General features: G+C 39.8%; 1 protein-coding gene across 15 annotated transcripts in view; it reads left to right on the forward strand.

The window, feature by feature from the left end:
* Positions 1-22606, forward strand: part of HOXC4 (homeobox C4) — a 113023-nt gene that overhangs the window by 84662 nt on the left and 5755 nt on the right. For 9 of the 15 annotated variants that reach the window (XR_010787276.1, XR_010787269.1, XR_010787275.1 and 6 more), the window contains one exon: positions 16701-16735. The exons of the other annotated variants lie outside the window; for them this stretch is intronic. The gene's annotated coding sequence lies outside the window, so the exon portion shown is untranslated. The remainder of the gene's footprint in view (positions 1-16700; positions 16736-22606) is intronic. 15 annotated transcript variants of the gene reach the window in all.

Here is a 22606-nt window from a genome sequence, read left to right on the forward strand (position 1 = left end):
AATTGGTTGAACTGAAACCAAACTCCAGGATTAGTTGTGGCCATATGCAGTTAATCGTAGAGATACATGCCAATTTTAGTCATTTCTCAGGTTTTTTTTAAAGATCAAAGAGGCTTAAGTACCATATAGGCAGCCAATGAGGTCAAGTACTCTTGAAAGCATGACTTATTTTGCACCGATCCTGAATTACAGCTTGTCTTGTATACCCAGAGCCCAAAGTTCTGCTGGACCTTCAAAGGGCATTCCCAAATTCTACCTTATCACCTATCTACACGATAGGTGATCAGTTTCTGACTGTCAGGGTCCAACTGCTGCAAACAATGACAAGAATGATGGTCCCATGTCCACAATTGGAATGGATCGGTGGTTGAACATGTGCACTGCCACTCCATTCAATCTGGCTGTCCCATAAATTCCGAATGCTGTGGCAGTGTGCATGTGCCGCATTCATATGGATGATATAAGTCCCCCATTCTCGAGATTAGAGGATAAGTGATAAGTTCTAATAATAGGAATAACCTTCAGCATACCATGAAACCTATACTTTACCAATTCATTGAGCTTCTATAAGGCAATGAGACAGTTTTATGTACTTCTGCAGAAACTGATACAGCAAGGGATGATGGGTGGTTTCAACTCTGAAGGCTGCAAAATTATGAATATAGCTGTTTTAGCTCTGGTTCAGTATACAATGAGTAATGCAAGGTATTTATAAAGCTACTTTAAATATCTAGTACTCGCCTATGAGAAGTATTGTGATATATTGGCAATCCACCTGTGGGTCCAATGCCAAAGTTAGCTATGTCTAAAATTCTATATCAGGCTTGGAAAACTATTACAAGGCATTGGATACATTGGAAGAGCTGACTAAAGCTTTGAAGTTGATGACATTGCTTGAAAAAGGGTTATATAAATAGGGGTACTATGACTAAATTTGAAAAACTGTGGATAGACTGTCCAGGTTTGGCTTCCCTTTTGCTTAGAAGATACCAAATGTTGGGCTGGTGATTGCCTCAGTGTAACCACAAATGGAACCCAGATACAGTTGGGGGATGCATGTGTTTATTGAGGTGTATTAAAGTTCCAATAATAAATATATATATATATATATATATATATATATATATATACATCCATATCAGAATTCATTTATAAGTCATTGTACTACATGATGGCTCACTAGAAGTGTAATTTCTCTGTAAAAGAGTGATTCGTCATATGGTATAATGTGTACTGGCTACATGAGGTCGGGCTGGAAGGGTCACCTTGTTTTTGGGACCTTCTTGTTTTACGGGTTTGCCTTGGTTATTTGTATTATATTGTGAAGATTCAATAAACATTTGATTCAAAATAAATCTGTAGTGCACAACCATTTATATTCAAAAGTGGATTCCAGATGCTTCTGGTAGGCACCAGAACTAGGACCTCACTATGAGCGAAATTTCTTGTGTTTCTATGACACAGAAGAAGATGAAACTATACTCTTCCTGACCCACATCATAGGCCTCTCACCCAGCCAAGGTAGCAAAGCTACAGCACAATTATGAGGGACAAAATCCCCCAAACAGTCAGTCTGTACATGGTTATCTTTTATTTCTGGAGAGGACTCAGGCTTTGGTTTATTTTTGCAGTTTTTGTTACAAGGTCTGAGAAAAGGTCTGACATTGACTTCCAGGAATGCTGTCTTCTAATAGGTGGCATTGTTACATCTTTGCATTTGCATATCTCCCAGACAATCATGCATGGCCTTATAAAGGCCTATTTACACACAACAATTATCGCTCAAAATTCGCTCAAAAGACTGCTTTTGAGCGATAATCGTTGTGTGTAACGGCACTGACGTGCAGTTTTCGTTAAGCCGTTGCTTATCGTTGTCTTTCAGCATGCTGAAAGACAACGATGAGCCTTATCAGGGATTCACAGCGGGATACAGCTGATACTATTGTTTCAGCTGTATCCTGCTCCCTGATGGCAGGCTGGGTATGAAGAACAGAGCAGTCGAGCTCTGTTCTCCATACCCCGCACAGAAGCGGGAAAAAGCTGGATGCAGAAGACAAGCAGGGACACCCCGCTTATATTCTGCATCCTCCGCTGGGAGCGCTTGGCTGTATAACAGCCAGGCACACGGAGCGGGAAACAGTTGGATGCAGAAGACAAGCAGGGACACCCCTCTTGTCTTCTGCATCCTCCGCTCCAAGCGCTCGGCTGTATAACAGCCGGGCACATGGAGCGGTGGAAAAGCTGGATGCAGAAGACAAGCGAGGACACCCCGCTTGTCTTCTGCATCCTCTGCTCGCAGCGCAAGGCGATCGCTCATCTTGAGTGATCATCTTGCGCTGTAAATGACAGAACAATTGTCGCTCAAAAGTCACTCAAAAGACATCTTTTGAGCAATAATCGTTGTGTGTAAATGGGCCCTAAGTCTCTTCACACCTTCCAGATGCTCTCCCTAAAGGTCTCTTTATATGGGACGATTGTTGGGCGCATTAGTACCCCATATCTGTCCCAGCAACTATTGCTTATGTGCTTTTACACAGGAGCAAAAGTCGTTCTGTGAATGGAGGTGGAGCAGGTCAGGGATCGTTTGAGTCCACCCACCTTCATCCACCTCCATCCAAAGATTAGGTGATTCCTGTCTCCAAGGGTCGATGGTCAGTTGGTTTTTAGCTATGCTAAAAACCCAGCTACTCTGGCAAGTGAGCGATTTGCCCTGTTGGCAGCCACATGTACATGGGATGACTATTGCCTGAATTCGCTGTTTCCAGCTATAATTTGGATGATAATTGCCCCATGTAAAGGTACCTTATGGACAAACTGTACCCTTCCTGAGTCACCTTTGAGATAAATATATTTATTCACCTGTTTTAGGAGGGTCTGAAAATCCAACCTGTGTATATCCTGTGGCTTGAGAGCATTGCGTTTAGTGTATTGCCTGCCCACTCATGTCTTATTTATTTACTTGACCTTACTAAAAAGGATTAACTAATGGTACTCCATGCAAGTGTGGAAACGTAGGGAGATTCAGTGGTTCACCTTGATTGTGTAAAAGTATTACATATAGTGTATCAAGCAACAGAGAATCATTGGCATCACTAATCTACATGAGATGATGTTCTATATGGAACCCTGTCCAGTATAGACCTTTTTCCATCATGGAAATGAAAATAAAGCTGGTAAGCATGCCAGACATATACAGAATAGCTTTTATTCCTAGAAATAGTCCACGACATTAACAGAATACAGTAAAACTCATATGCATGCTCCATTAATATTATACTTATATTGCTTTCCAGTGTGCAAATGTGGTTTTGATTTAGTCCAAGCTGCAGCCCAATGAAAACTTAATATATTAACAATTATGTATTATGAATAGTATGGTTATATAGTAGCATTATAGTGATACATTTGTTCATGTGAATTGCAGTCAGCAATAACTAAAACCCAGAGAGCTCCCTCTACTCATTAAAAACTGCTTCCAGGTTCATGAGTGCAACTCATTTACCATGCCTCATATGTAGGTCAAATTTGTATAGGAATGTATGGCTTCCATTGATTGTTTTATAGATATTATTCAGTCAGGTAGGTAGTGACCAAATATTTTTTAGTAAATGGCAATTCTTGTACATTGTTCAATTCAGCCTCCTCTTCGCGATACTTGAAAAAATTAAGACTTTGTTCACATCTGCCTCAAGGCTTCTGTTTTCAATGTATCCATGAAATATGAGATCTGGACTGATCCCATTCACTGTAATTGGAAGTCAGGTCTGGATACAATTATGTTTTAAAGGGGTTTCCTGGGATTTTACTACTCACAATCTATCCTCAGGATAGGTCATCAATAGTTGATCGGCAGAGGTCTGCCACTTGGGATCCCCTCCCAGTGAAAGCTCCACCTGTATTACCAAATCTAGCAGCTATCTGCTTCTGGCTATGTCCGTAATGACAGCTAGCCCAATATCAGCTGATTGGCGGAGATCCCAAGTGGCAGGCCCCTGCTGATCAGCTATTGATGGCCTATCCTGAGGATAGGTGTTATGGACAAACCCCCAGTGCATATATAGGTGGGGTCTGGTGTCACAGAGCAGGCACAATGACATTTGTACTGGACACCAAGGGAGAAACATCTCCCATTGGTTACAGCGCTGATTGTCTGGCTGAGCTGTCTATTGTCTCAACCAGCCTATGAGTTTCTGTTTTAGGGTATTTATTCTGACTTCTCTTAACAGAGTATGTAGGTTATAGTTTTGTATACAGGTCCTGCTAAGTGTTGAAGTGTGCGTTCGTACTTGCAGTTCAGAGTACTACTTTTTGCCTTTTCTTATGGACTTTTCACTTTTTCAGTCTGTTTCTCTCTTTAATTTCTCCTGTTGCTCTTGTACTCAGTCTTTAGTTTATTCATTTGTTTTTTTTCTGTCCTGCCTTGTCCTTATCTTTTCCACTTTTGCCATATTTCATATAGGGATGGTTAGGGAATCAAGTAAGGTTCTAAGTCATGGAGTCGCCCTTTTCAAGGTGGGTGCTCTTCTTTTTGTCAGGGCTGATCGTAGGAAAGATTCTTGGCCATTCCTCTATTTTTACCACCATCTGGGGTTCTATTTTGCATGTCTAGTTACCTAGTTTACCACTGTGATTTGTATGTCATTCAACCTGTCACTTACTTCTGTATGTCATTCAACCTGTCACTTACTCCAAGACAACCTCTTTAAATTATATTATTCTGCCCACCATAAACAGCGAAAACTTTGCTAACAGAACCCAATGGATTGCATTTCCCATTAGAAAAAAACAGAACCAAATGAATACTTCTCTGGAAAAATAATGGAACAAACATTTAGGAGTGAATGGACAAAAAAACCCATCATAAACAGCCAACATAGTGGGCTATTCCTGATGTATCTCCTCCCTTGTAATATTTCACAGGGTTTTCAGAGCCCTTCCAAAGTTTGGCACATTAATGTTAATTAAACTCCAGTGATATGTAAAAATGGTGGAATGAATTTGCAAGTTGCAGACTCATATAAAATAAATTTCCCATTGAAGGAGTACCGTAACTTGATGGCTCATTGATCACCAAAACTATGATCAGCAGAACAAGAACGGCGCTCATCGGAGCACATTGGCCACTGCACTGCAGTACTTGACATAGCAACGTCCATGTGTGCAGCTCTGTCTCGTACTGCAGCTCGGCCCATTCAACTGCTCTAGTATTTATCTTTGGCTAAACTCCAATTTTTTTGTATAAATTACATGAAAATAATGGTAAAATATAAGCAGTCAGTCGTCTTAGAATAGATCTGCAGTATAGGCGTGAGTTTGCCTTTACAATGTGTAGACAGTTCTATGGTAATGAGATGCTTGGGCATTTTTCTCCTTGTGACTCTTGCAGATTGTGGCACATTACTACATGTTGCCAGCAGTGCATGAATGGTGAACAAAACAATCTGCTTTTCAATGAGATTCCCTTTCATAGAAAACCATTGCTGATCACCATACATAAGCCTACTTATGTGTGATTTTCAGACTGGATTGCCCTATTGGGATATACATGGACAGCTTTAAGCTAAACATCTACATTGCGATAACTGACTGATACCTATGATCTGTTCTCTTATTCCTCCATTCTCCAGTGGGATCTGTTTTGTAAAAGTACACAATAACTCCTTTTATGCAGCCCACATCATAAGCAGAAGTATGTGAAGATAGACTAGATTTTTCTGTTAAGTTATACCTTTCTGGAAAAACTGCAGGGTATCATAGAATGGTAGAGTTGGAAGGGACCTCCAGGGTCATCTGGTCCAACCCGATGTCTGTCCAGTCTCCGTTTTAAGGGCAAGTAACATGATCAACATTACAGACCTCAAAGGGGGTTATACCTGAATTCCCCTTTTCCAGTCTCCAGGACACTTCTACCAAGTCATGCAGTGGTACATCCTCACCTGCCATCTGAATTGCCATTCACAGCCTTAAAGAAAACATAGTGACCACATTGCTTGACAACCAGCTTTTCCAGAAACATTCCTATGAATAAAAGGCTGAATAGAATTTGTCAAAACAGGACAGAAAAAGGAGAATTGAGTTGTATTTGCTGAGCAACAATTGAGGCTGCTTGTGCAAGCAACTTGCATCTTTGTGCTACTTGCTGCCTACCCAGTTTGGCTTACCTGATTGAGCATGAGTCCCTGACTCCTGGGGTAATCGTCAGCATCATTCCCAGCAGGGGCGTAACTATAGAGGATGCAGGGGATGCGGTTGCACCCGGGCCCAGGAGCCTTGGGGGGCCCATAAGGCCTCTCTTCTCCATATAGGGAGCCCAGTACTATGAATAAAGCATTATAGTTGGGGGCCCTGTTACAGGTTTTGCATTGGGGCCCAGGAGCTTCAAGTTACGCCTCTGATTCCCAGTAATATATCTCATGGGGTTCCTTTTTCCGGTAATAGCCAACTCTTCTGGTTTCTTCCATGCACTCGTCTTTTCAGTTTATATGTTGAGCCCTGTTTCTATCCAGTATACGGTTTTCAGAAGCTTCCCGTCTGTGTTTGGTATTATTTTCTCAGACTGTGTCCACCTTTAATCGCCGTTTGAAATGTCATATTTGGAATAAATCCAACTGATTAGCAAATCACTTGCCTAAATTCTTTACTTTATTCATCTTGCGCTTTTCATGAGTGAGGGGTGGCTTCACAAGGGTATAAAAAAACAGATGGAATGTGCGCCACAAGGTCCTGTTGTTCCTTAATGAAGTCACCGATCTCAAATCCCCTGCATAGGGAGAGCTGCAGGGTGGAAAAGGGGTTCCCAGTAGAGAGCCCCCAAAGACAAGAAAACAATACACAGTTAAAAAAACAAAAACTCTGCGCTGCCAGAGATGGTGAGAATAAAAATGTTTTCTTTGTCTCTATTAGTTTGAAAACAAGATGGTAAACAGACACTTACTTTCTAGGAGGGGGGTATGTGATGCAGAATCCCCCTCCTTGTAGTGAAGACTCCAAACAATTAAACCAATCCTCATACGACCAATATATCAGAAAGGTTCTTCACAGATTTATTAATCCTTCTTAAAATACACCTGCCGTATGTGTACAATACACAAGTGTAAAGCAGACCAACACAAATGCCGTACGTGTGCCACACACACGTGTAGAAAGGACAACGCGTTTCTGTACCTCCACGGTACCTTTCTCAAGTCCAGTTCACAAGGGTATAGGCACTTTTGCATGCACTTCAGCGCAACGTATTTGCGTAATTAATGAGTCTTTTTGGTCTGCATATTTTACTGTGCTTTTTCCGCATAAAAGGTATGACTTTTTTGCGTGCAGGACAACAATGCCTGGTTTAAATGGCTAATTTGTCTAATAGGTTCCAGATATGTTCTTTTTCAAGTGGAATTGCGCAGTGGTTCACGCATACCTTTACATATTGCGCACCCTCCATTGACTTCTATGGGGACCCTTGGTGCATAAATGAACATGAAAATAGAGCATGCTGCATTTTTATTTGTGTGCACAAAATACGGAAATGTGTACGAACCCATTGATATACGTGCCTTCTATTCCATGCGTATTGCGCTCGCAAATATGCCTTTGTGAAGCTGCTCTTTTCGTGTATCTTTTGTTTCCGATGACTTTTCAGAATAGATTGTCTAGCCATTATATGACTTGCATATGGAATTTGTCACCACCTTTACTTCTGTAGGCTGTATGTTATGTTAGTATTTTCGTGCAGGGTATGTGAACAGCGACCAACCCGATTGTAATTTATTTATAGACAGTGGAGACTCAGATATGAACCAAGCAGCACTTAGTTTACACTCGGGGGTCCACACCTATGAACATAAAGGGATTCAGGGCTGCTTCACGTGGGCATATTTGCACTTGCAGCATATTGCGCACTTGCGCACATGTCGAATGCACCTCACATAGACTTTTGTGGGGCCTTTGATGCGCAAATACGCACCAAAATAGAGCATCAGGTTTTTTGGCATGCTTGAAAAAGGAGTGGTGAGAATGAAGCCATTGAAATCAATGTGTTCTATTCACTGCATATTGAGCATGTAAAATTTTTTGCGCACAAATACGTCTGTGTGCAGCTGCCCTGAGGTTGGTCATTCTATTACATTTGTGCAGGGCATGTGAACATGTCCGGACACAGAGATCACCAAACAAGAAACAAAGTAAAGGCCCATTTAGACAGGAAAAATGTCGGTCAAATGATGCAGTCAGCGCGCCCCCATGTACACGCGTTCCCGTGCTGGATCTCTGGATCGCTCACAGCATAGCCAGCATGGACACAGGGTGTCTGGAGATTGTTCTTACCCCCGCCTCCATTCACAGTAAGCAGCAGTCGTTCAGTACTGAACAACTGCTGTTTCCAGTGAAAAGCTAGTTGTTCGGTTTTCAAGCATGCTGAAACTGAATGACTGAATGACTCTCAGTCATTCAGTCTCTGCATACATTTACACAGGATGACTATTGCGCAAAACCCAGCAGGAGCGCGGCTTTTAACAACAATCAATGATAACCATCCCTTGTAAAAGGGCCTTAAGAGAAAAGGGGAAGTCTGACCATACACATGTGAAGTTAGGGAACCCTGCCTAAAAGCAGGTCAATCATCCCGATAATAAGGACATAAGCTTGGCTTCACATGGGCATATTTGCGCACAATATTTGTGCTTGCAACATGCAGAGAATAGAACCCATTGATGTCACTTCTGCATTTCACACGCAAAAGGAAAAAAACAGTATGCTCTATTTTTGTGGGCTTTTGCGCACCAAGGGTCCCAGTTGCTTCTAGCAGCTACAACACTCCCTTTCACCTCGCAATACATCGCGCCTATCACATGTCACGGGCACCTTCTAGTGGTCATATTTTGAAGGGAGGCAGGGGGGGGGGGGGGAAGCACCATAGCTGCTAAAATCAGCTATGGGCACACATCTGATTCCTGGTCAAAATACGCACCGATGGTACTCATTTTGGCGTGTTTTTTCAATGTGGAAATTGCGCAGTATTTCCGCTATGTGTGAACATATTTTAAAGGCACTTTGGTGCTCTAATCAGATAAAGAAAGTTTCCTCGCCCCACAACTCCAAAATCAATTCAAAATCTTACTGATTTGATCACTGGTAGAGGTGAGGTTATAATGAAAATATCCCTGATGGTCCATAAAAGTGAATGGGTTAATAAAGTTAGCGTGGAAAATGGGCCTCAAAGCATTGTGCTGAACAAAGGTGGTACTGGCAAAGCCTTTTTGGTGAGAAAGGGAAAGAGTCTTGCTAGCTTATTGACTTTTAGCACCGGTGGTGTAACCCGAATACAAGCCTACACCTACGAAAGTGAGTGCGAGAGTAAGAGCCTATGCTGCGGCTTGCCTCCTCCGAATATCTGCTACCAAAGTGCTATTAAAATTGAAAGAACATGTACCACCAATGTGTTTTCACTTGTCTATCTCATTGTCCGTCTCTCTCTCTCTCTATCTGTCTCTTTTGCTGTCTATCTCTTTCTCTCTGTCTGTTTCTGTCTATTGCTCTCTGTCTCTCATTCTGTCTCGGTATCACTCTGTCTCTCTGTCTCTTTCGTTCTCCGTCTGTCTCTCTCTCACTCTCTCTCTGTCTCTCTATCTCTCTCTCTATGTTTTTCTATCGCTTTCTTTGAGTTTCTCTATCGCTTTCTCTTTCTCTGTCTTTCTATTGCTATCTGTTTTTCTATCGCTCTCATTCTGTCTATCACTCTCGTTTTGTCTGTCTATCGCTCTTGTTCTGTCTGTCTATCGCTCTCTCTGTCTGTCTATCACTCTCTTTCTGTCTTTCTATCGCTCTTTCTCTGTCTGTTTCTCTTTGTTTCTCTATTGCTATCTCTCTCTATTGGTCTCTCTATCACTCTTTCTGTATGTCTGTTGCTTTCTCAGTCTCTCTATTGCTCTCTCTCTGTCTTTTTCTCTCTGTCCCTCTATCACTATCTCCGTCTCTCTATCGTTCTCTTTTTCTATCTGTCTCTTTATTGCTCTCTCTCTGTTTCTCTATCACTCCCCGTCTGTCTGTTTCTCTATCGCTCTCTCTCTCTGTTTCTCTTTGCTCTCTTTCTATCTGTCTCTCTATTGCTCACTCTATCAGAGTCTCTTTATTGCTCTCTCTGCCTGTCTCTCTATTGGTCTCTCTCTGTCTGTCTCACTATCTATCTCTCTTTCTGTCTATCGCTCTCTCTCTCTCTGTCTTTCTATCACTCTCTTTCTCTGTATCTTTATCGCTTTCTCTCTGTGTTTCTATTGCTCTTTCTCTCACTGTCTCTCTCTCTTCCGCTCTCTCTATCTCTATTACTCTCTCACTCTGTCTCTCTATTGCTCTCTCTCTGTCTGTCTCTCTATCATTGTCTCTCTCTCTATCGCTGTCTCTTTATTGCTGTTTCTCTCACTGTCTCTATTGCTGTCTCTGTCTTTATCACTCTCTCACTCTGTCTCTCTATTGCTTTCTCTGTCTCTTTCTCTGTGTCTCTCTATTGCTCTTTCTCTCACTGTCTCTCTCTCTATTGCTCTCTCTCTGTCTCTCTGTCGCTCTTGGTTGGGCAGTGTATGGTGCAGCTTAGCAGTGTATGCTGTGTTGCTTAGCAACGCTTCACTCATTTCAGCGCATACCTGAAGCACAGCAGCGCACGCCCATAGACCTAACATTATAACTTTCAACCCGCATGACAGTTCCCTGAATGTATTAAACTCACATCTGATGATTTTACGGCAGCGGTGAGCATGTGTGTCATCTAATGACACCAACATCACCCACCAAAGTTACAGCAAAGGGGTCAAAGTGTGGTGCAAGGAAAAGCATGTAGGCTTATTTATATTAGAATACTCCTTAGGGTCCAGAGCTGTCTGTGTCCCCATCACTGGTCTACAACCAGATCTGAGAGTGCTGAAATCCTGCTATAAAGGCGGACAGTTTTGAGTGGTGACACCAGATTCCAAGACTCTAAGAAGGGATGTGAAGAGCATTGCCCAAAAAATTATTAACATATGCCTTCCATGTATATACACCATGCTCCCAAACAATGCTAGCCCACTGCTTTCCAATCATGAGTAGTGCATATATCCTTGAACACACTTACAAAACTAATTAAGAACCCATACCCAACCATTGATTAAACACACTCCAAAATAAATACAGTCCTTACAATAAATACAGACCCCAAAATATCCCTGGAATGCAGCATGCAGCCAAAATACAGACACAGACCCGGTAAAAATACAGACTGTATGCCAGATATCAGAGTAAACACTGGCCCTGAAAGCCCTAAATAAATAAAGACTCAGAACAGACCCCAAAATAAATTCACCCCCACTACCCCCCGAATACATGCAGACCCCAGAATAAACACATTTCTGAAATCAGGATCTAGACCCTTGAATAAATGCAAACCCTATAATAAAAAAAGATGCCAGAATAAATACAAACACCAAAGCGGACCACCTATACAAATATGGACCTCAGAATAAATACAGTTCCCAGAGCAGATCCCCTATAGAAATGCAGACCCTAGAATAAATACCTTGTCAAAAAATAAAGTACTTAGAATGAGTTGTTGGAATCGAATGAAACTTTTTATGAGTGATTGTAACGCTGAGTGAAAACTGAAGACTTGAAGGGAGGCTCTAGTACCCTGTTGGGCCACCTCTAGCTTGGATGCAGGATGTGATACTGGCAGGTGTGGAAGCATACAGGTTCCGTATGGTATCCTGCGGCATATCGGTACACATTTGCTGTAACTGAGCCTCCAGATTGTGCAACCTTGTAGGCTGTCAAAGTCAGCTTTCCAGATGGTCCCATAAGTGGCAATGTTGTGGAGGCGTTCTCACGGGATCTGTTACTTGCACTGCAACTCCATTGAGTTCAATGGCAGTGCGATGTTGCAGTGCTACACAGCAGTCTTTGGTCTTCCAACCCAGTTGGGACCAAAGTCACCATGTAGCCGAAGCCGAAAGGAAGTGTTCAATTCAAATGTGTTAACAGAGGCCACGATGCTCTGCCAAATTCATTGTAAAATTGGCATCTGATGGACTACATTGATTAGGCTTGGTGTTCTACCTGTTGAAAATAAAATAAAATAAAAATGCTTTGCCAGATCTATTACACAGTGGACTCCAGTGATGCTCATTAAAAGCCCCATCGGCTTTTAATGAGGGCTGTCTTGTTCTGCCAATGCATATGTTGTTTTGCCAAAAAAGTAGCATAAATCCTCGGAGGCACCTGTAAGCTTTTCCCTGCGTTGGATGCTGCTAAACTGCCTCCCCCTCTCTTTTTTGTTCAGCTCCCATAGGAGTCTATGGGAGCCACCAGTGTATATCAGTCGAAAGGTAGAGCAAGATCTATCTTTTCCAGCAGCTTATACATTCGATCACTGATTTCTGTCACGTATATGCTATTTTTTCCGGCACAACGTTTTTACGCAGCTAAAAATCGATAATCTGAACAAATACATTGGAAGCCAATGCTTCAGATGGTAAACGATTTTCAGACGGCGTAAAAACACGAAAAACGCTCATGTGAATAAAGCCTCGGAATTAGTTCTGTGGGGTCCTGTTATGGTTGCCATCATTTGATGCATGCAGTGCTATTCTTTTTATAAAATCTAACTGAACTGGAACTGAAGCTCCGAGTTAACCTCTAATGATAGTGTAATCCGTAAGATGAAAAGAAAAGTTGCCCGCGCTCTCGGGACCCGAACCCCTGGATCAGGCTGCAGACATCACTCGCTTCAACTTTTTATTAATGCAATTACTGCATACTCAATGCTGGCACTATAACAGCATTGAGTATGCAGTAATTGCAGTAATAAAAAGTTGAAGCGAGTGATGTCTGCAGCCTGATCCAGGGGTTCGGGTCCCGAGAGCGCGGGCAACTTTTCTTTTCATCTTACGGATTTCACTAGTGGGTCCTGCAATTCAGCAGGACACAGAAGCCCAGCAGCCTTACGGACGGACCAGGGGATCTATAAGCGAACGAGGAAGTGGAGGTGTTGGTGAGGCCTCTCACCAGGGGCGCTCACCACACACCGGGTGAGTTAACCTCAATATTTCCTTTTTTATAGCACTGCCAGGAGAGTGCTATATTTATTTCTGTTCAAACTCCTAGCCTACACCTATAGCGCTTCCCTGACGTGTATTTGTGTTTCTAATGATAGTGTGAACATCGTCGTATACTTCTCCCTTTTTTTTATCCACACCTTGTTTAGAATAAAAAGTATGCACCAGAAATTGCAATTTGTGAATGTAGTCTAAAACTAGATATTGACTGGACTGATACAAACTGTTGTATTATTTGCATCAGGTTGGATATCTATGGATCCTTCCATTAAATTTGTAACGCGACCCTCCAATTTCAACTCAAAATTCTGTCCCGGGAGAGGAGTGGGAAGAAAGAATATTACCAGCAGTTTTCCTTCTCTGCTGTCCCTCTTATACACCAGTTCTGGTCCCCGTTTTAGTCCAAGATGGCTGCAGCAATTTTCTAACTACCTAATCCAATCTGTGCAATGCTCTCTGATTGGCCATTGCTGATCATGTGAACAGCTCTGGCCAATCAGATAACAAATATAGTGCATTGATAATCTTACTCTACCAATGCACTGTGGGGATTAGGTAATCTGAAGATTTTTGCTGGCCATCTTGGATGGCCGAAAACTGGAACTGGCGAATTGGAGGGGCGGCAGTAAAACAACTGCAGATAATATACCCCCCCCCCCTCCTCTGGTCGTGACAGAGAATTTTGTCCTAAAACCAGAGGATTGCTTTAAATATGTTTTAAACCATACAGATAACTCAGACCTTGTCCACATTGGGAAATTTGTGCAGCTAACATACATGCACAAAAAAATCCCGACTATGAGAACCAATGGTTTCCAATGGAAATGTTCAGATGAAGGAAATTTAGCCACGCAAAAAACTTGCACCCAAAAAGATAGGACATCAGCGAGTGAAATTCATGCAACTCAAATTCCCTGCTGCGTGAAAAGATAGGACCTGACCTATCTTTGGTGTGGGATGCGCAGGAGTTTCCATAGACTCCTATGGGAGCTTGAAAAAAAGGGAGGGGGCTATCTGAAGTTTAGACATTACAAGTCAATAGGACGATTTCCACCAACCGAGGGAATTCTGAACAGCAGCACATTTTTCCTACAACTTGCAGCTCCAGATTGTGTGGAAGGACCATTTTAACATGAATGAAGCTTGGGACTAGACAAAGGAAACACGTCTATTCACATGATTTTTAGTGCAGTTATCCACGATTTTTTTTGCGTAGCTAACTTCTGCATGGTTTTCACGCCTGTGTGAATGAGCCCTCAGAGTGGGAAAATATCCTTACATATGTTTTTGGAAAAGCTGGGTGTTCATCAGTATAGCCATTATAGAACTTTTCTTATGGAATTAATGTCAGGATCCTAGAAAAACAGGGAGACAATCCTTTTGGACCTATACCAGTGGTCCTATTGGTTGTCACCCATCTTTTCCAAAAACTTGATAGGTTTTAACCTAGTTTAGGTAAAAATGTTGTCTATTGAGTTAAATGCTTGTAATGAATATCAAAGTCTGTAATCCCATGTTTCACCAGGATTGGTCCTGTTCCAAAAACCTAGAGAATGAGAGATGCCAAGCAAGAATTGTGCATAATGGGCTGAAGGGAATTCATGGATCTTGTGCTAATGCTTCACCAATAGCAACATAGTACAGGAACTGCAGCTGTCAACAGGGGGATTGCAGTGTAATTATGCAGTGTGCTAGTAAATTAACCCCACACATTATGCAGTGTGTTTAGTGTACACAAGGTAACATACACGTTCACCAGGCTTGTAAATACCATCCTAATGTGCCACAGTCATAAACATTGCACTGTTAGTTCTATGTCATGTCTTTTCATGGCAGCAGTAATTTCTAATGCTGCATGTGACATTACTGCGACTACCTGCAATAAAATACAAAGGCTGCTGATATTTAAATACAACTCTGCGACCCCACTCTGTTCTGTTTGCTTAATGTACCTATTAAATAGGCCCATCATCCCACAATTACACCATCTAATTAGAGACAATGGCATTTCTTGGTGGCTTAGGTTGGTAGACGGTGGAAAAGTCAAAACTACTTCAGGAACAAATGATTTGCCAATTACAGTTATAGCTCCCTTTGGTAAAAATGTCTTATGTTAAGAGCTCGTTTAATATCATGTATTTTAAGCGATTGAATGGACACAAATATTATGATAAAAGAAGCAACAAGAATATTTAGCTATGGGTGTATAGAAGGGGCAACCTGTAGCTATTAAGTTCCTATAAAGCATTTACTTGACATGCTGGGATTTGTAGTTCACTCTAGCTTGTCTATCAGTGAACGAATGTTAGCTGATCTGATCGCCACAGGGGTGTTCAGAAAACTAGTTACATAATATTATGTATTTCAATTAAGTGCCGATGATTAATAACCATGGATTGTTTACAAAACTGTCATTTTTAAAAATACAATTAAAGCATCTGTATATACTGTATACAGTTTTATGCCTCCGGGGTAACCTGTGTTTCACCTTTCCTACACACCCATTCACTATAGTGAATACTCTCCTCCATGTTTCTGAGTCACAATAGCAATGAGTTAGATTTGTTCTACTCTCCTGCACTTCCACGATGTCAAGGACATTTTGCTTCTATGTATTATTTTTCCTAGGATCTGTCTTTCTGTAGCTTTTGTTTCGTTTGTGAGGTTGGTTAAATTAATGATATAATAATATTTATCCTCAATTGTAATATTTTGGGGATACAATATATTATCTATCTATCGATCTATCTGATTATTCTTTGTCTATTAGCATTATGAATTTATGATACCTTACATTTTACTACTTTATTGTAAATTGAACGAGAGGACCATTTAACGGATAGTTTGTGTATCATATGCAAGTTATATCACATTACAAAAGTATTTTGCTGGATCCCATTCGTTTATATGGGATGAAACAATGTATCAGTTTTATGTCAAGTTCGTATTGGACTTATTTGGGGTCCCTTTATACTATACAGGATGATAATCCAATAATCCTTCTTTTAGCACTTCCTAGCAACAATCAGGTACCAACACTAAGGATGCTCTGTTACACAGAGGATCAACACCTTCAGGATTGAAAGCTATCAACACAAGTTGCAATTGGTAGCATCTTTATTGTATATTAAAAGAGGTCATTTCATTCTAAACACAAGTAAAACATTTTATGATCATATCTGAGTCTATATAGAAATATGACAAGAGGAATCCAGATAAGGAAATGATGTGAGGATAAAAGTGATAGAGCTGCTTGGCAACAGGAGAGGTCATTGAAACCTTAAGGGGATAACACGGTTATATTAAGTTAAACAAAATCAATTTTAATCAGCTATTCCTTTTCTAATGGAGAATTTCCATTTGTAAATTCTATCAATGCAATTCATTTTAGCAAGGCTCAGAGCTGCAATGTAAGTGAGTAATGCTGTAGAATTGTGGATAAATAGTTTTAGGTTGGCACATAACCCTTTAAGTACCATCTCAACCATATGCATTTTCTCTCCTCTCATGTACATAGTATCATCTATAATTCTCATATTCTAAGCAATAGCCATCACCTACAAAGCAACATTATAATCACCTGTACAAACATGTATTACACTACTGTTACATGTGTATCCCTTTCCTCTGCAGGTTCCTATGCACAAGGTTACTGCTCACAACACTAGGTAAGACTATGTGATCACAGAGAGTCAGATGAAAGGACAATAATGATTTCTAGTAAGGCCATTTTAAATCCATCCGGCAGCTGCAGTGTTAAAGCAGAGATGGCAGCGTTTTATTGCAAGCAGATTTTCCAGTTGGGAGGATATAGAAGGGGCCATAAACGCTGGTAGGTGTTCTGCCCGGGCAGCTCTAATCACAGGAAGTAGGGATGTGTCTCTTTACTCTGAAAATTGCACTGATTTGCCATTGAGCTGTTACACAATTCCCAGAGGTGCCTCAAAAACAAGAATGAAAAACAAAAGAGGAGCCATACATGTGTTAAAACACGACTGCTGCTTCCTGCAAATACACAGGAGTGTGACCTGGACATCTAAACAAATACAAGAAGAACATAAATCTATTGCAAATAAGCTAGTAGTACAACATACAAAATAAGCTAGTAGTACATGACAGTGCACAACAAATACTAGAACACTTATCTTTCCCATAGGTTTAATAAACGGAGACGGTATCAGTCATCACCATCTTAATAACAGTAATAATAGAATTAAAATAAATTATTAAGGAAGACTTCAGTTTCCAGACTACACCCTAATATGCACAGACACAATGACACACACAAGTGTGTAGAAAAAATACCCAGTGAAGAAGGATAAGAAAAAAAAAAGAAATTAAAGAGGAAAATCTATGAAACAAGTGGTAGCAACAAAGCAACAGACAGTCAATAAAAGGCAGAAAAGGTGAGAATGAGACAAAAGCCTGAGAACAAACAGTGCACAAGGTGTGAAAGGACGGGGCTGAGCTGCTTGGGAGTTTTCTGTCTCCCACGTCTGCTTCTTTCATCGTAGAATGAGCCATTTCTTTCATGTCCTGTCTGTCTTCAGCTGCATAATAACCAGCCCAAGTTGTTCATGTGGTACCTTTATTGTGACACTGGCCTCATTATCTGCTTATAGTTGGTAAATATATGACATACAGAGTCCAGGTTACAGCAAGCCAACATCAATACTCTATGTCTCCTGACCTATCTTACTTACTTTCCAGCACAAACAATCCATTCACAAAATGCACATTATGCCAGCATATGGGGAATTGTCATTTCTAGGGACAATTCAGAGTCACCAGTGGCTTAAAATAGCTGAGTGTATCTGTGCTGAAATGTAGGGCAGCTGTGCTGCCTGTATATTTATGGCAACATAAAACATCATTCACTTGTAGCCAATATATTAAACACACACCTTGTATATCCATTCCGTCTATATGTGCTGCACACTGGCAATCTACATGTGTCATATATAAGTAATTTATACACGTGTTGCTCGTAGATATACATGGCACTTTGCATCTATATGTGTTGCTTCATACCTTTAAACATACAAGCACAACATTTAAGTCCGTTGAACGTTTGTCACATACATTAGCACATACATATCCAAGTCTTTATGTGGTGCATACTTGTAACCTATATAGATATATACAGTACATATAAGATAATGCATGATGGACACTAGTAAAACCTACATGTATGTATACTTTTATATGGCTCTCAGGTGTACTATGGCACATACATACATACAAACATGCATGACCCATAGATGTGTACACGTGTTGCTCCATAAATGTATACTTTTACCTAGGTGTACATGTGTTACACATTGGTAACATACATTTCTACATACATATACAGGGCTTAGATCTGCATGTACTGCATACATGGAGAATGCCCCTTTCATCCAGTGAGGGCTCCCATCTGGGTCAGGATGTTTTGGCAATTACAGTATATGTGTATGTATATTTTTTCTGACTGAAAGCTAATTTCAGCCCTCTAGCAGAAGAAAATAAAAACTGACAACATATAAATCAGGAATAGGTGCCTATCACTCAATCTTTGCATAAATTATGAACGTGAGCACAGAACCAGACGATCTGTCGTTAGAATTGAAGCCCACTAACATCTTATTGATGGCTGTGTGCTATAATAACACCAAGCATAAATGCCACTTAAGGGAGAACCCCCTCCCCACCTTATACCAGGGCTGAGTCAAATGGGATATAAAATGACCTTCTAAATGGGAGCTTGTTCACCTTATTACTCAGCATACATTGTGAAAGACACATAAAAGCACAACACACAGAAATACAAGAGTACATATATATTTACATCAGCATACATCAATTTATTTGCCTGCAAATAAGTGTAAAACAAAAATAAGATATAGATAGATAGTTAATAGAGAAATAGAAAGATATCAGTACACAGATACAGATACAGATGTACTTGTATATCGATGTATATGCAGACATACACATGCAAACACATCCTCATATACATAAACACACTACAGCAGCTTTAACACTATTAACAGCCTGGACATTTATTTAAATGAAACATTCAATAACAAGATATATCACAATTACAATGTAGTTATGGCAATGTATACAAAGTAAGGTAACACAATATTGCAAGCATAAAGACATACACAATAATTATAAAGCGAGGTGTAGTAAAGCCAGTTACGTTTTTCTAAGAATTTCAACATTCTCCAGTATATTGACTGTAGTAACAACATAATGAAGGTTACCATTTTGTCCATCTCTTTTGTTTCGTTTGTACTTTATGTCTTTTACAGTGTAATGTTAAGATTCAAAGCATATTCAACAAAGCCAAGTATAACACGACGTCAAGAACAAGAAAAAAACTGCAACAATTTGCTTCATGGATGTTTTTTTTATCATTTTGGTTTTTCATACTCAACCTTACAAGTCTTCTTTTAATCTCCTAGCCCCTTTTTGTAATTCCTATGAGCCACATTCTCCCCTCAGCTCTTTTCATCTCTCCTGATATCTTTTGATGTTACAGATTTTTCTTTTTTTACCCCTATAAATCTCCCACCGTCTTCCAAGACACTTTTTAAAAAAATCTCCAGTAACCATCTTATGTTCTAAGTTTTCCTTATCAACTCATTTTCAGAGACGTACAATGTCAATCAGTACAACCCAACAGTGGATATCCATCGATTGTAGATATAAATCCCCATCCTTCCAGGCTCCTACTAAAATACAGAAGTTTTCAAAAACCTGTTGTGTGATGCCTTGTCCCTATGTGATCCTCGAGTGACCCAACCTTCTGACCTAAAATGATTGAGAGATGATTTTATTTCATCAGAATCATCTGGAAATAATAAGAATAAGTGTCCTTTATAGGGTGAGCAGCACCTATCAGTCAGAACATTGTATTTTTGGTCTATAAAAAGATCACTTATTCCTCTTGCTTTTAGGTCAGGAAGATCTTAATCACAATTATATTGATATGTGTGGCACCCCACATGTAATGAAACATAGATAGGGGCGGGGGGACTAATGTAACTTACAGGATGCCACATTCTTTGCTAAATATTGAAAATCACCATTTTATACTTCAAAGAAGAGCAAAAGGTGGGCAAAGGGGTTTGCAAAATGTAAAAACATTTCATCTTGTCCTCCCACCTCTTAGCGCCCTTGAGCTACTGATAAAACAGTGTTTATACTCGATTCAAGTATTTAAGTGCTGTTTAGAAACACACACACAGGCACTTGGGCACTTCAAGATCAAAGGAGTGATAGCGAAATATGGATTTCTCAATGGAGCCACTACTGGTGATGGGCAGCAGAGATCCTTCTAAGATCATGCAGCACCTTGCACTGGTCCTCAGCACAGGAGACCTCTACTTGCCCTCAGATTAAGCTTCATATCTGCATAAGCAATCACTTCATCACTAAGTTGATTCTCAATTGCCTGCTTTGTCAATAGTAGCGAAGAATGAGCAGCTCGTTTGCAACCTACGTTTCAAATGCCTATTTTCTGTCTATGGTTGGGTATATATAATCTCCAGGAGGGTATTGATTTTATATGGTCATCGTGCTGTTTATTCAGCAGTGTCATGGACCTTTTATATAAAATCAGAATATTGCACCTCAGCACACTCCCTATGCAAAAGTACCCTTTCCTTGAATCATTCTATTCCCTCCTCAGTACATTAGAAATGACCCCCACATGCTCTCAGTATCTTTACCCTTTCACTTTATCACTACATTTACTAAACTATTTTGCTATATTAAATAATAAACCTTTATACAAATTAATTGCATTAACCCTTTCAATGTACCTCCAATGTTATTAGTGTATTAACCCTTTTATCCTAGAAATAATAATTTAACTGCGTCCATAACATAATATCAACTTCTTCAGTATCTAAGATTTAAACTTTTGCCTGCAATCATGCTGAGCTTCGTTTTATTAACCCTTTCAGTGCAATGAAACTAGACCTTCAACAGTATCCATTATATTAAACTCACCAGTATATTATCTTGGATATTAAACTTTCACATGAATTCATTATATCAACCTATGTAGTACAAATAAACTTTTGAACGCATTAATCCCCACTACCAGATGAAACATAAACCTATATATTTTCAGATTAACTCTATCTGCACATTAAAACTTCATGAACATAATGCAGACTACTGTTATGCACCTATCATAATGTTGTGTATGTGAAATCAGAAGCTCAACTACTTGTAGTTCTTGAGATAAACCGTTTTTTTTTACTGGCAAGACAGAACCATAGGTTCTACCTAATAAAAATAATACCTGCAGTGTAAAGGGTAAAGATTCTTTTTCACAACAGCGTCGTCAGAAGATTTGATTCAATATCCTGGAGATAGTAATTCAATTCATAATAGAGATAAATAAACGTAATAATTTCTTGTGTATACTCAATATATAGGCTTAAAGACAAACCGATGCAGTAATTGCAAAGCACACTGAACGTGGTGATAAAAATAGTGAGAAGTTTAGACTGCAAATATTATTACATGAAATCAGACTTTATTTGCAAATGATACACAATAACAATACAAAATGAAGCTTGCAATACATAAATGAATAATCATGTTTACAAATCATCTTTTTATCTATCTACCGAATCTATCTATCTATCTATCTATCTATCTATCTATCTATCTATCTCATATCTATCTATCTATCTATCTATCTATCTATCTATCTATCTATCTATCTATCTATCTATCTATCTATCCATCTATCTATCAACACAAATGTATATATAAATACATGCATATTGCTATTATTATATGTCCATTAAACATACACAAATGCATCTCTTTCTACATATCTATAATTTATATCTTTAGCTACAAGATGTCAATATAAAATGCTGCTTCCTGGCTTAGTTCTGACATAGGCACATACCTCGGGTGTATCATATAATCTATATATAAGTGGCATCCTGAGAGGACCAGAGTGTCACAGCGAGTGGGTAGCTGCACCTCAATATCCGCAGCATTAAGCCTTGCAGAGTTCATGAACCTTACACCCATTGTGCACACCCAAAGAACAGCACATATATCTGCACTAGAAATCCTTTATAGCATCTACATATGAAGCTCAACTGGGGATTTTTAAGAAAGACAATAAATAAATAAATATAAAAAATGTAAAAAATAAAAACAACTTTTTTTCCCCTTCAGCATAAAAATGAAACATCAAATTACTTTGCCTCTGGCTCCCATTTTTCCCTTCTACATTATAACTAGTTATTGAACTAGCTATGAGATCTAAAGGCCATTTGTGTGGAGACAGATTTCAACTGAGTTGTACCATCAATATTCTGTGGCAGTGACCTATTGGTGGAAGTCAAGCAACAGAGGTGAAATTCAGGTCACGCTGTCTAACCAGTATTAAAATGCGTGCACTTTGAGGGAAAAAAAGCCCACTTTAAACGAGATTTAAAGAAAATTGAATTCCACTATGGGAGGGCAATAATCTTTGCATTCTCTCTACATCACAAAATGCATTTTTAATTTTTCTT

The sequence above is a fragment of the Eleutherodactylus coqui genome, chromosome 1 (assembly GCF_035609145.1).
Source record: "Eleutherodactylus coqui strain aEleCoq1 chromosome 1, aEleCoq1.hap1, whole genome shotgun sequence".
Classification (NCBI taxonomy): domain Eukaryota; kingdom Metazoa; phylum Chordata; class Amphibia; order Anura; family Eleutherodactylidae; genus Eleutherodactylus; species Eleutherodactylus coqui.